The 10,000-nt window shown below is 35.5% G+C and overlaps 1 pseudogene; it reads right to left on the reverse strand.

Annotated features, from left to right (window-relative positions):
- Nucleotides 1–3,123: 3,123 nt before the first annotated feature.
- Nucleotides 3,124–10,000, reverse strand: part of LOC143017466 (uncharacterized) — a 39,344-nt pseudogene continuing 32,467 nt past the window's right edge.

A 10,000-nucleotide genomic window follows, 5' to 3' on the forward strand; every position in this document is an offset into this window, starting at 1 on the left:
TTTATTTATTTCATTTATTTATTCATCTATTTATTCAATTTTTAATTTATTCATTTATCTATTTATTGATTTATTTTACTTTATTTATCTATTTATTTATTCATTTACTTATTTATTTATCTATTTATTTATTCATTTATTTTTACTTTCTATTTTTTTTTTCCTATTGCCAAATGACTCCATGAATTTTTGAGGCGTGTCCTGTTTTTTCTTAAAAGATCCTTTCAGGGAAATAAATCACAAGACCCAAACTACCTTGGCATTTTATTTGCAACTTTATACAAACGAGTACACTACTTAATCTTGTGGAAAACTGGTGAGCCTTATATACCACACACACACACACACACACATACACACACACACACACACACACACACACACACACACACACACACACACATATACACAGCCTGACTGTATCACATACGCAGACCAATGAATGTAGTGACTAAAGACAACTTTTATATATATAAACACGTGGAGGTTCTGTTTTCTAAGGTCCATCAGAATACCAAAGGATACTGGACCCGAAAGAGGGGACCAATTGGGCCTAAGGGGAGATGGGAATGGGACCATATATGGGAGTACAATTAGGATTGAACTGACAACCATACTAAGGGGTGAACACGCGCACACGCCTGTGTGTACAAACACACACATGTGTGTGTATGTAATTATGTATGAATGTATGTATGTATGTATGTATGTATGTATGTATGTATGCATGTATGTATGGATGCATGTATATATGCATGCATGTATATATGTATGTATGCATATATGTATGTATGCATGTATGTATATATGGGTGTATGCATGTATGTATGTATGTATGTATGCATGTATGTATGTATGTATGTATAAATATATGTATATATTTATGTATATAAGCATGTATGTTTGCATGTATGTATATATATATATATATATATATATATATATATGTATGTATATATGTATGCATGTATGTATATATGTATGTATGTATGCATGTATGTATATAAGTATGTATATAAGTATGTATGTTTGCATGTATATATGCATGTATATATGTATGTATGTATGTATGCATGCATGTATGTATATATGTATGCATGCATGTATGTATGTATGTATGTATGTATGTATGTATATATATATGTATGTATGTATGCATGTTTGAGTATATGTATATATTGATATCTATATATAGGAGTGTACACATGTATTTACGCATATACGAAAGTACATTCTGTGAGTGAAACTTAACTGAGCCAGAAGGACAACAAAGGAGAGAGAAAGGAAGAGAAATGGGAAGGAGAAGAGGAGTAGGAGAAGGAAGAGAATGAGGAGAAGGAAGACGGAGAAGAGGAGGACAAGAACGAGGAGGAAGGAGAGGTGGTAGAGGAGGGAGGAGGAGTAGAAGGAAGAAGAAGACGAGGAGAAGGAAGAGGAGGACGAGGATAAGGATTAGGAGGTTGAGGAGGAGAAGATGGAAGAAAGAGAGGAAGCAGAGGATGAAAAGGATGAGGAGGTCAAAGAGGAGGAGAAGGAGGAAATGAGGAAGTGGAAAAGAAAAAGGAAAAGAATAAGAATATTACAGTTAATGAATATGGGATGATACCAAATGGGTGAAAACTAATTATATATATACACATATATATATATATATATATTATATATATATATATATATATATATATATGTATACATATGTATATATATGTGTGTATATTATATATATACATATATATATACATATATATATACATATATATATATATATGCATATATACATACACACATACTGTATATGTATATATCATTAATGCCTTCTGGGGTCAATTAGTATCTATTACTCTGCACGTCGCCAGGCGATTTTTTTCATCTATTTGTAACCCACTCTATTAATCCACTTCCGTACCAGGCGGTACTTTACCCTTTAATTTTTTTTTTCTTTGAAAACATATCGTCCTTCCTTAGTTTACATCTAAACAAAATCATTATGGCTCCCTCTCGTATTTTCAGTGTGGCTATCAACAACGGAGATTTAACAAAATTGTATGTTATTTCTAACCAACACACATTGATCCAGTGATGATACATTTAATCTTGTTATTAGCATTACAATAACATAACATGACGGTGATATTCATATTTGTTATTTGCTCTCGTTGATTGTATGAATAATGTAGTTTCAGAACAACATGATCAACATTTCACCACACAAATTACGTCATCACAATTCATCTACCACTCGTATAAATCATACAAATATGTGAAATGGTTAGATTAATGACGTCAATATACAGGCCTTCGCCTTCTCCTCCTCCTCTTCCTTCTCCTCCTCCTCCTTACCACTATCACTATCAACATCATCAATGTTGTCTAGCTGCCGATAATTTGTTTTTGTAGTCTAATTCACTTACGGTTAAAATTAAGTTATATATAGATATAGATATATATATATATATATATATATATATATATCTATATCTATACATATATATATATATATATATATATATATACATATATATATATATATATATATATACATATATATATACATATACATATTACATTTATGTATATGTGTTCATGTTACATATAGATATATATATACATATATATGTATATATATATATATATATATATATATATATATATATATAAATGCTTGTCAAGACAGAAGGAATACGAGAACTTGAGAACATGGTCCCCTGGCATACTTTACACATCTTCTTCTGTCTAAAGTCAAGCGATTCCATTAAGGTTAGAGATGGATCCCAGACTGAAGGGATTGGTTTAAATAAAGTCTCCCAAAATGGTAGTTAGGTGCACATGGAGGTTCTTTGTAGCTGACGTCATCATCTATAACTATAGTGAGCTTTGTGAGGCCTATAGTGTATAGTCACCCATGATTATGATTCTCTGTTTTTAGTCTCTCATTCTGATGACCCGACAAATAAGTTTTCTTCTAACCAAAGCCAGACGACTATATCAAGTTGAGGTTTGTTTATATATATATATATATATATATATATATATATATATATATATATTATATATATATTATATATATATATATATATATATATATATATATATATATATATATATATATATATATATTATACATATATATATATATATGTATAGTTATGTCTCAGGAGACTGACACTTTTAGTGCAAATATTTGGATGGGTTTAATAACATCGTCTGACATTAACCGGAATAAAACTTCTAAGGTACGTCACTGGCTAAACGAGGTTAAAGCTAGATATTCAAAATCTCTGTAACCCTTACCAGCAACCGCTGCTTGTTCTGGCTATCCAAACACGCAAGGTAAAGGTGCGTGCTTGCTCGCGTCAACCCTTTCTCTTTACGTACCATAAACGCGTGATGTGTTCTAACCAAACGCGGACCCTTTATACTCGCCTTAAAACTTTAAAATCGAAATCAAATCCCTTAATCCCTAAAACACGAGTGGCCTGCTTCATGAACTTTATTTTGCCTAAGGATAGGAGATTTTTTTTCCTTAATGCAGCTGATAAAAAGGGTTTCAGCTCCAGACCCTTTGTACATAAAGGCTCACCAACTCAGCTATATAAAGGCTGTCCTTAGCCAGAAAGTAATCTTTGGCGTACAACACCATATTCAAGGAATTAGATTATTTTCTTTATATAAATACACTCCCATCGCTGTGTATTTTTTGCATTTTGTACATAAAAAAATACCTTTCACTGTATCATAGTCTTTAGTATATCTGATTCTCATATAAGAAAATACTAATCAAATATACAAATATTCAGCGATAAAAACCTGTTTTTTTTTTTACATTATGAAAATCTGAAGTGGCTCAGGGCTTAGTTACTTGACTCTAGATTTCAAAATAGATGTTTCCTTCGACTCTAGATGTCGAAGAATATTCTTAGGTCTCACCATACTCGTCCGGTTTCTGATTTCCAAGTTCTGAAAAGAATTCAAATCCTGAGAATTCTGATTCTTATCATTGAGATCATTATTATTATCAATAGTAATAATAGTAGTGGTGGTAGTAGTAGTAGTAGTAGTAGTAGTAGTAGTAGTAGTAGTAGTAGTAGTAGTAGTAGTAGTAGTAGTAGTAGTAGTAGTAGTAGTAGTAGTAGTAGTAGTAGTAGAAGTAGTAGTAATATTAGCAGTACCAGGTACCAGGTCCCCACCGCCCAAATCAACACATATACAAAACCTGGATTTTGAGCAGACGGTGGTTGACAGTAGGATAAATGAACTTTTGTACTAGGCATTATTAAAAATAAATAGACAAATAAAAGGTTCGTCGACCACAGTCATTGGCGGGAGAGGGGCCAATGAACTGTGTCTGTGGAAGACAGACCCTGCTGCTTCCACCACACAGTTCCAATAGGATGGAGGTCGTATTTCTATGTATGTATGTAGTAGTAGTAGTAGTAGTAGTAGTAGTAGTAGTAGTAGTAGTAGTAGTAGTAGTAGTAGTAGTAGTAGTAGTAGTAGTAGTAGTAGTAGTAGTAGCATCATTAGCAGAGGTAGTGGTAGTTGTAGTACTTTGAATATTATTACTATTATCAAATCAATCAATCAATCAATCAATTCCCACCTTGTTGGAGTTGCATTCCTAGTTCGGTCTCCATCTCAGACAAGAGCTGCTTCTGGGAATCCCGTTCCTGGTCCTGACGGATGAAATGTAAGAAGTCGATGCTCGGGATTGGCGGGGCCCACTCCGTATGCGGCAGCTCGACTGCGGGAATAAGAAAAAGTGATGTAGGAGGTGGAGGAGAAGGAGGAGGTGGAGGAGGAGGAAGAGAAGAGGAGGTGGAGGAGGAGGAGGAAGAGAAGAGGAGGAGGTGGAGGAGAAGGAGGAGGTGGAGGAGGAGGAAGAGAAGAGGAGGTGGAGGAGTTTGAGGTGAAGGTGGAGTTGGATTTGAAGTTGGAGTTGGAGGTAGAGGTAGAGGTGGAGTTGGAGGTGGAGTAGGAGGTGGAGTTGGAGGTGGAGAGGAGGAGAAAGTGGAGGAGCACAAAGGAACACAAAGAAAGAACAAATAACAGCATGTCTACTGGCCCTAACGAGGCTGTTTATGTTTATTAAACTAAGCTACAGTTAAGAAAAAGGGCAGAAGATGAACTAACACTACTGCTACCACTATCCTAGGAGGAAGTGGAGAAGGAGGAGGAGGAGGAGGAGAAGGAGGTGGAGAGGAAATGTTAGGTCTGCCGGTCTGGGACGATGTGTTTGATATGCCAAAGGTGAAGGAGATGGAAAAGAGGAGGGGAAGAAGAAGAAGGAAAGAAGAGAAAAAGGAGCAGGAGGAAGAAAATAAGATGTAGAAGAAAAAGAAGAAGAAGAGAAGACGCAGCAGGAAAATATGACCAAGAACATAAAGAAGAGGAAGACAACAAAGAAAAAGAAAAAGTAAAGAAAGAAAATAGAAAATAGCAGAAGTAGAAGGAAAAGAAGAAATAGAAGAAGAAAAAGAAGAAGAAGAAGAAGAAGAAGAAGAGGAAGAAGAAAACATGTTTTGAATATATTTCAATACTCAACCCAAGAAGCTCTTTGCCTAAAAAATAAATACAAAATTAATAAGTAAATCAACAAATGAATAAGTAAGGACAATTAATCAATGAATAGGTGAATAAATAAATGCATAAGTAGCTGAATAAACAAATAAAGAGACAAGTAGATTAATAAATAAATAAATAAATAACTGAAACTACTTAATCAAGGATGACCTCTTACTTGAAGGCTGGACAGTTCCTTGGATGACGCCCTCGACCCATGTCTTGAGGGAATCCTCCTCGAGGGGCACAAGCTCCTCATTGTACACTCGAACTTGACCCAGGTTGACATCGAGAGCCACGAGGCAGGGAATGTCGAGAGGGAGCCCGTAGACTGTCAGGACGTCGAGTCCCAGCTGTTCATTGCTGGAAAACATACATACATACATGTATACACATATAGCTGCGTATTATCCATCTGGACAGATGAAGGTAGGGGGATGGTAAAAAAATACAGAAGTCTGAGCTGAGTTTATCCCTCTAACGTTCCTGCTTTACACCTTCTTCAGAGAGATTACAAAGCACATGGGATTACAAAGATTATATATTGTCTGGAGGGCGTCTACTAGTTGTTGATCTGGCGGACGACTTGTCCGCTCTAAGCCCCGCCTCCTCATTTTCTCGTGGCCAATCGTGTATTGCTAATTCCGCACCTATTTTAGACCAACTGATGAATCCTTTTCTGTTATTTATACAATCTTTCTTATTCATATAAGCTGCTTCCATTGCTTTTCTTATTTCCTTGCTCATTCCTGTATGGATTGTTTTCACATTATTCTTGTAATCCCATGTACTTTGTAGTCTCTCTGAAGAAGGTGTAAAGCAGAAACGTCAGAGGAATAAACTCAGCTCTGACTTGTGTGTTTCTTTACCATCCTCCTATCTACATATAACTACATACATACATATATTGATTAGGTTTAATGTCGCGAACCCCCCCTATCATGAGCTAAGGATGGTGTCTCTTACAGAGAACTTCGTATAGTGGAATTTAATTAACCATGCCCTTGGTCCAACTCACTAGCGGTAGGGTTCAAACTGTCGTCACCTCGACCTCCGCCGCAAGTTGCGACGCTTTAACTCGCTCGTCCAGCGAGCATATATATATATATATATATATATATATATATATATATATATATATATATATATATATGTACATGTTTATGCAAAGTAGACCACTTGGAAAAAGAAACTAACGAAGCAGAGTGCTTTCGTGCAAAAAGTACATGTACTTTTTGCACTGAAGATGTAATATACGAAAGCGCTCTACTTCGTTAGTTTCTTTTTCCAAGTGGTCTACTTTGCATAAGTGAACACACGTACCCGTGTTCTTATTAGCATATATATATATATATATATATATATATATATATATATATATACAGTATATACATAACATATAAAATGGGAGATAATTGAATAAATGAATATAGCGATGATACTAGATACATACATACAATCAATTAATTAAAAGATGGAAAGATAAATGGATACATAGGTGTAATATACAAATTCTTATAGAAAGTTATTAGTCCATTAATGAATAGAAAATGAGGTATGAATAGTGATGTATATTGTATATACATTACCCTTATGGTAGAATTATCAGATCTTGTTTTGGTCATCGTTGAATAATTTTATTCAACTTGGGAAAAGCTATTTGGTTTTATATAACTTAAGAAAATGTTGAGGCATTGTGACAGGTTGGTAAAGGTGGGTGAGGGAGACATAAAGAAGAAATAAACTTGGATTCTGATTTATGTCTTCCTCACCCACCTCTACCAATTTAGGAAAAGTTATTTTTGTGAATTAATTCCTGCCACAAAAATTGAAAAGTAATTCGTAGATTGTACGGTTTGGGTCGTACCTGTTAAGCCAAGAAAATACAATTCCTGGAGCATGGAAGTCCTTGAAGATTTGTCCAATTTCTTCCCGGATGTTGCCGAACTCGCTCTTCGAGTCCTTCGAAGCGTCGAAGTCGTCTTCGGCCTTCATAGCTTCTCGAGTGCTTCTGTTGTTACCCTCTGTGTCTTCTTCATCATCATCATCGTCGTCGTCGGTCTTCTTCATCATCGTCGTCGTCGTCGTCGTCGTCGTCGTCGTCATCGTCATCATCGTCGTCGTCTTCTTTCTCTACCTTGATTTTTTGTTTACCGTCTTTTGGATTATTTTTGCTTTTTTGTTTGTTTATTGTATGTGATTGTTTTTGTTCTTTGTCGTGAGAGGAAGCATGAGGATTTTCTTTGCCTTTGTTATTCTTTTTACTGGAAGCTTCAATTTTTTCTTTGACTTCATCTTCATTGTCCTTCTTGCCTTTCCCTTCCTGCTTGCCCTTGCTTGATCCCATTACAGTGTTATCAGGATTATCATCATCATCATCATCATCAGAATCGTCGTCATCATCATCATCAGTGTCGTCGTCGTCGTCGTCGTCGTCATCGTCATCTTCCTGCGCCTTTTCTTCTTCTTTGATCTTTTTGTTCTCATTTTCTTTTATCTTTCTTTCCTTTTTCACTGACGATTTATTGTCCACATGATCTTCATCCGTTGAATCATCATCATTATCGTCATCATCATCATCGTCGTCGTCGTCATCATCATCGTCGTCATTGTCATCGTCATCATCATCGTCTTTATTGTTCTCGTTTTCTTTTCGCTGTTTGTCAATATCCTTTTGTTTCTTTGTGTCCTTCTGGTCTAGTCGTGAACCTTTGGCTCTATATCTGTCTTTTACCTTTGAATTCTTCTTAACCTTCTGATCTTCCTCCTCTTCCTCTTCTTCCTCGTCTTCCATGTACTCCTCTTCTTCTTTCACCTTACAAGAACTCAAACCACTACTATCCTTTTTATGTTGCTGAGATGGACACAGAAGTTTTGAAGAGTCCATACTACCCGAACGAGAATGAACATCATCACCTTCCTTTGATCCAGAAGATTCCGAAGACTTCTTCTTCTTCTTCTTCGTCAGAGCTTCTGGAGACTTCTCCCTCATGTGTTCTCCACCTCCTTCAGTCTTCTCCGAGGTCCTCCTCTTCTTCCCCCTTTCCAGTCTTCCAGCTTCTCCGTCCATGCCTCGTTCTTCCACTTCGATAGAGCCTCCAGGACCTTTGGTAGTTTCTTCGGTCCTTTCGATCTCTTCTTCGAAGTCTCCAGAGTCTCGGTTTTTGTCCCCGAAGTGAGTTTCTTCTACTTCGTGGTGTCTGTTGTCCTCTGGGACGAAAAGGATGAAGAGCGTCAGGGGACGATCGATTCCAGTGTCGTCACCCAATGACAAGGTTCCGTATCGTTCTGGAGTGAGCTCTCCCTGTGAAGTGAAACAAAAGTAGATTAACAAAAAAGTAAATGAATAAATAAATAGATAAATAAATATATACATGAATAAGTATATAAATAAATAAATAGACAAATAGATGGATGAATGAATGAATGAATGAATAAGAAAATTAATAAATGAATAAGTAAATAATGAATAAATGAATGAAGGAATGAGTAAATTAACAAAATGAATAAATGAATAAACGAATAAATGAATAAACGAATAATGAATAATGAATAAACGAATAACCGAATGAATAAATTAATAAATGAATAAATAAATAAATTAGTAAGTAAAAGAATTAATAAATTAATAAATAAATGAATAAATGAACAAATTAATCAATAAATGAAGAGATAAAGGAATATATGAATAAACGGATAAATGAATACATAAATTAATTGATAAATGACTAAATGAATCAATGAATCAATAAGTAGATATATAAATAGATGAATGAAGGAATAAAAAAATAAGTACTCGTATATTATATATTAGGCAGCCCAAAAGTTTTGAGAAGATAACTAGCAATGTGTATGTGTGTGTGCCTGTGTGTGTGTGTGTGTGTGTGTGTGTGTGCCTCTCTGTGTGTGTGTGTGTGTGTGTGTGTGTGTGTGTGTGTGTGTGTGTGTGTGTGTGTGTGTGTGTGTGTGTGTGTGTGTGTGTGTGTGTGTGTGTGTGTGTGTGTGCGTCTGCGTGTACATATGTGTGTATGCACGTGCGTATACAACACGACCGTACCATGATGTTGATAGAAGCGTGTCGAATCAACAAATTCAAAGTCGCGTCGTCTTCAAGACTTTCCGTTATGACCGTTATATTTTGAATCGTGTCGTCGGGTCGGCTGACAACCACACAACTCTCGGATTTTGGGTCTTCTTGTTCGTCGACATCTTGGGCAGGTCGACTGGAAAGTTGGATAATGAAATAAGTATACTATAAAAACGAAACCAATTAAAAATACACAACACATACACACTCATACATACATGTATGTAATACGCATAAATATATACACATGTATGCTTATATAGAAATACATATATGTATGTATGTATATATTACAATATAACACTGAACACGTGATTGAACATGCATCAATAGACGAAAAACTTTGGTCTTCCA

This window comes from Oratosquilla oratoria, chromosome 32 (genome assembly GCF_046742065.1).
Source record: "Oratosquilla oratoria isolate Oo_2021 chromosome 32, ASM4674206v1, whole genome shotgun sequence".
NCBI lineage: Eukaryota > Metazoa > Arthropoda > Malacostraca > Stomatopoda > Squillidae > Oratosquilla > Oratosquilla oratoria.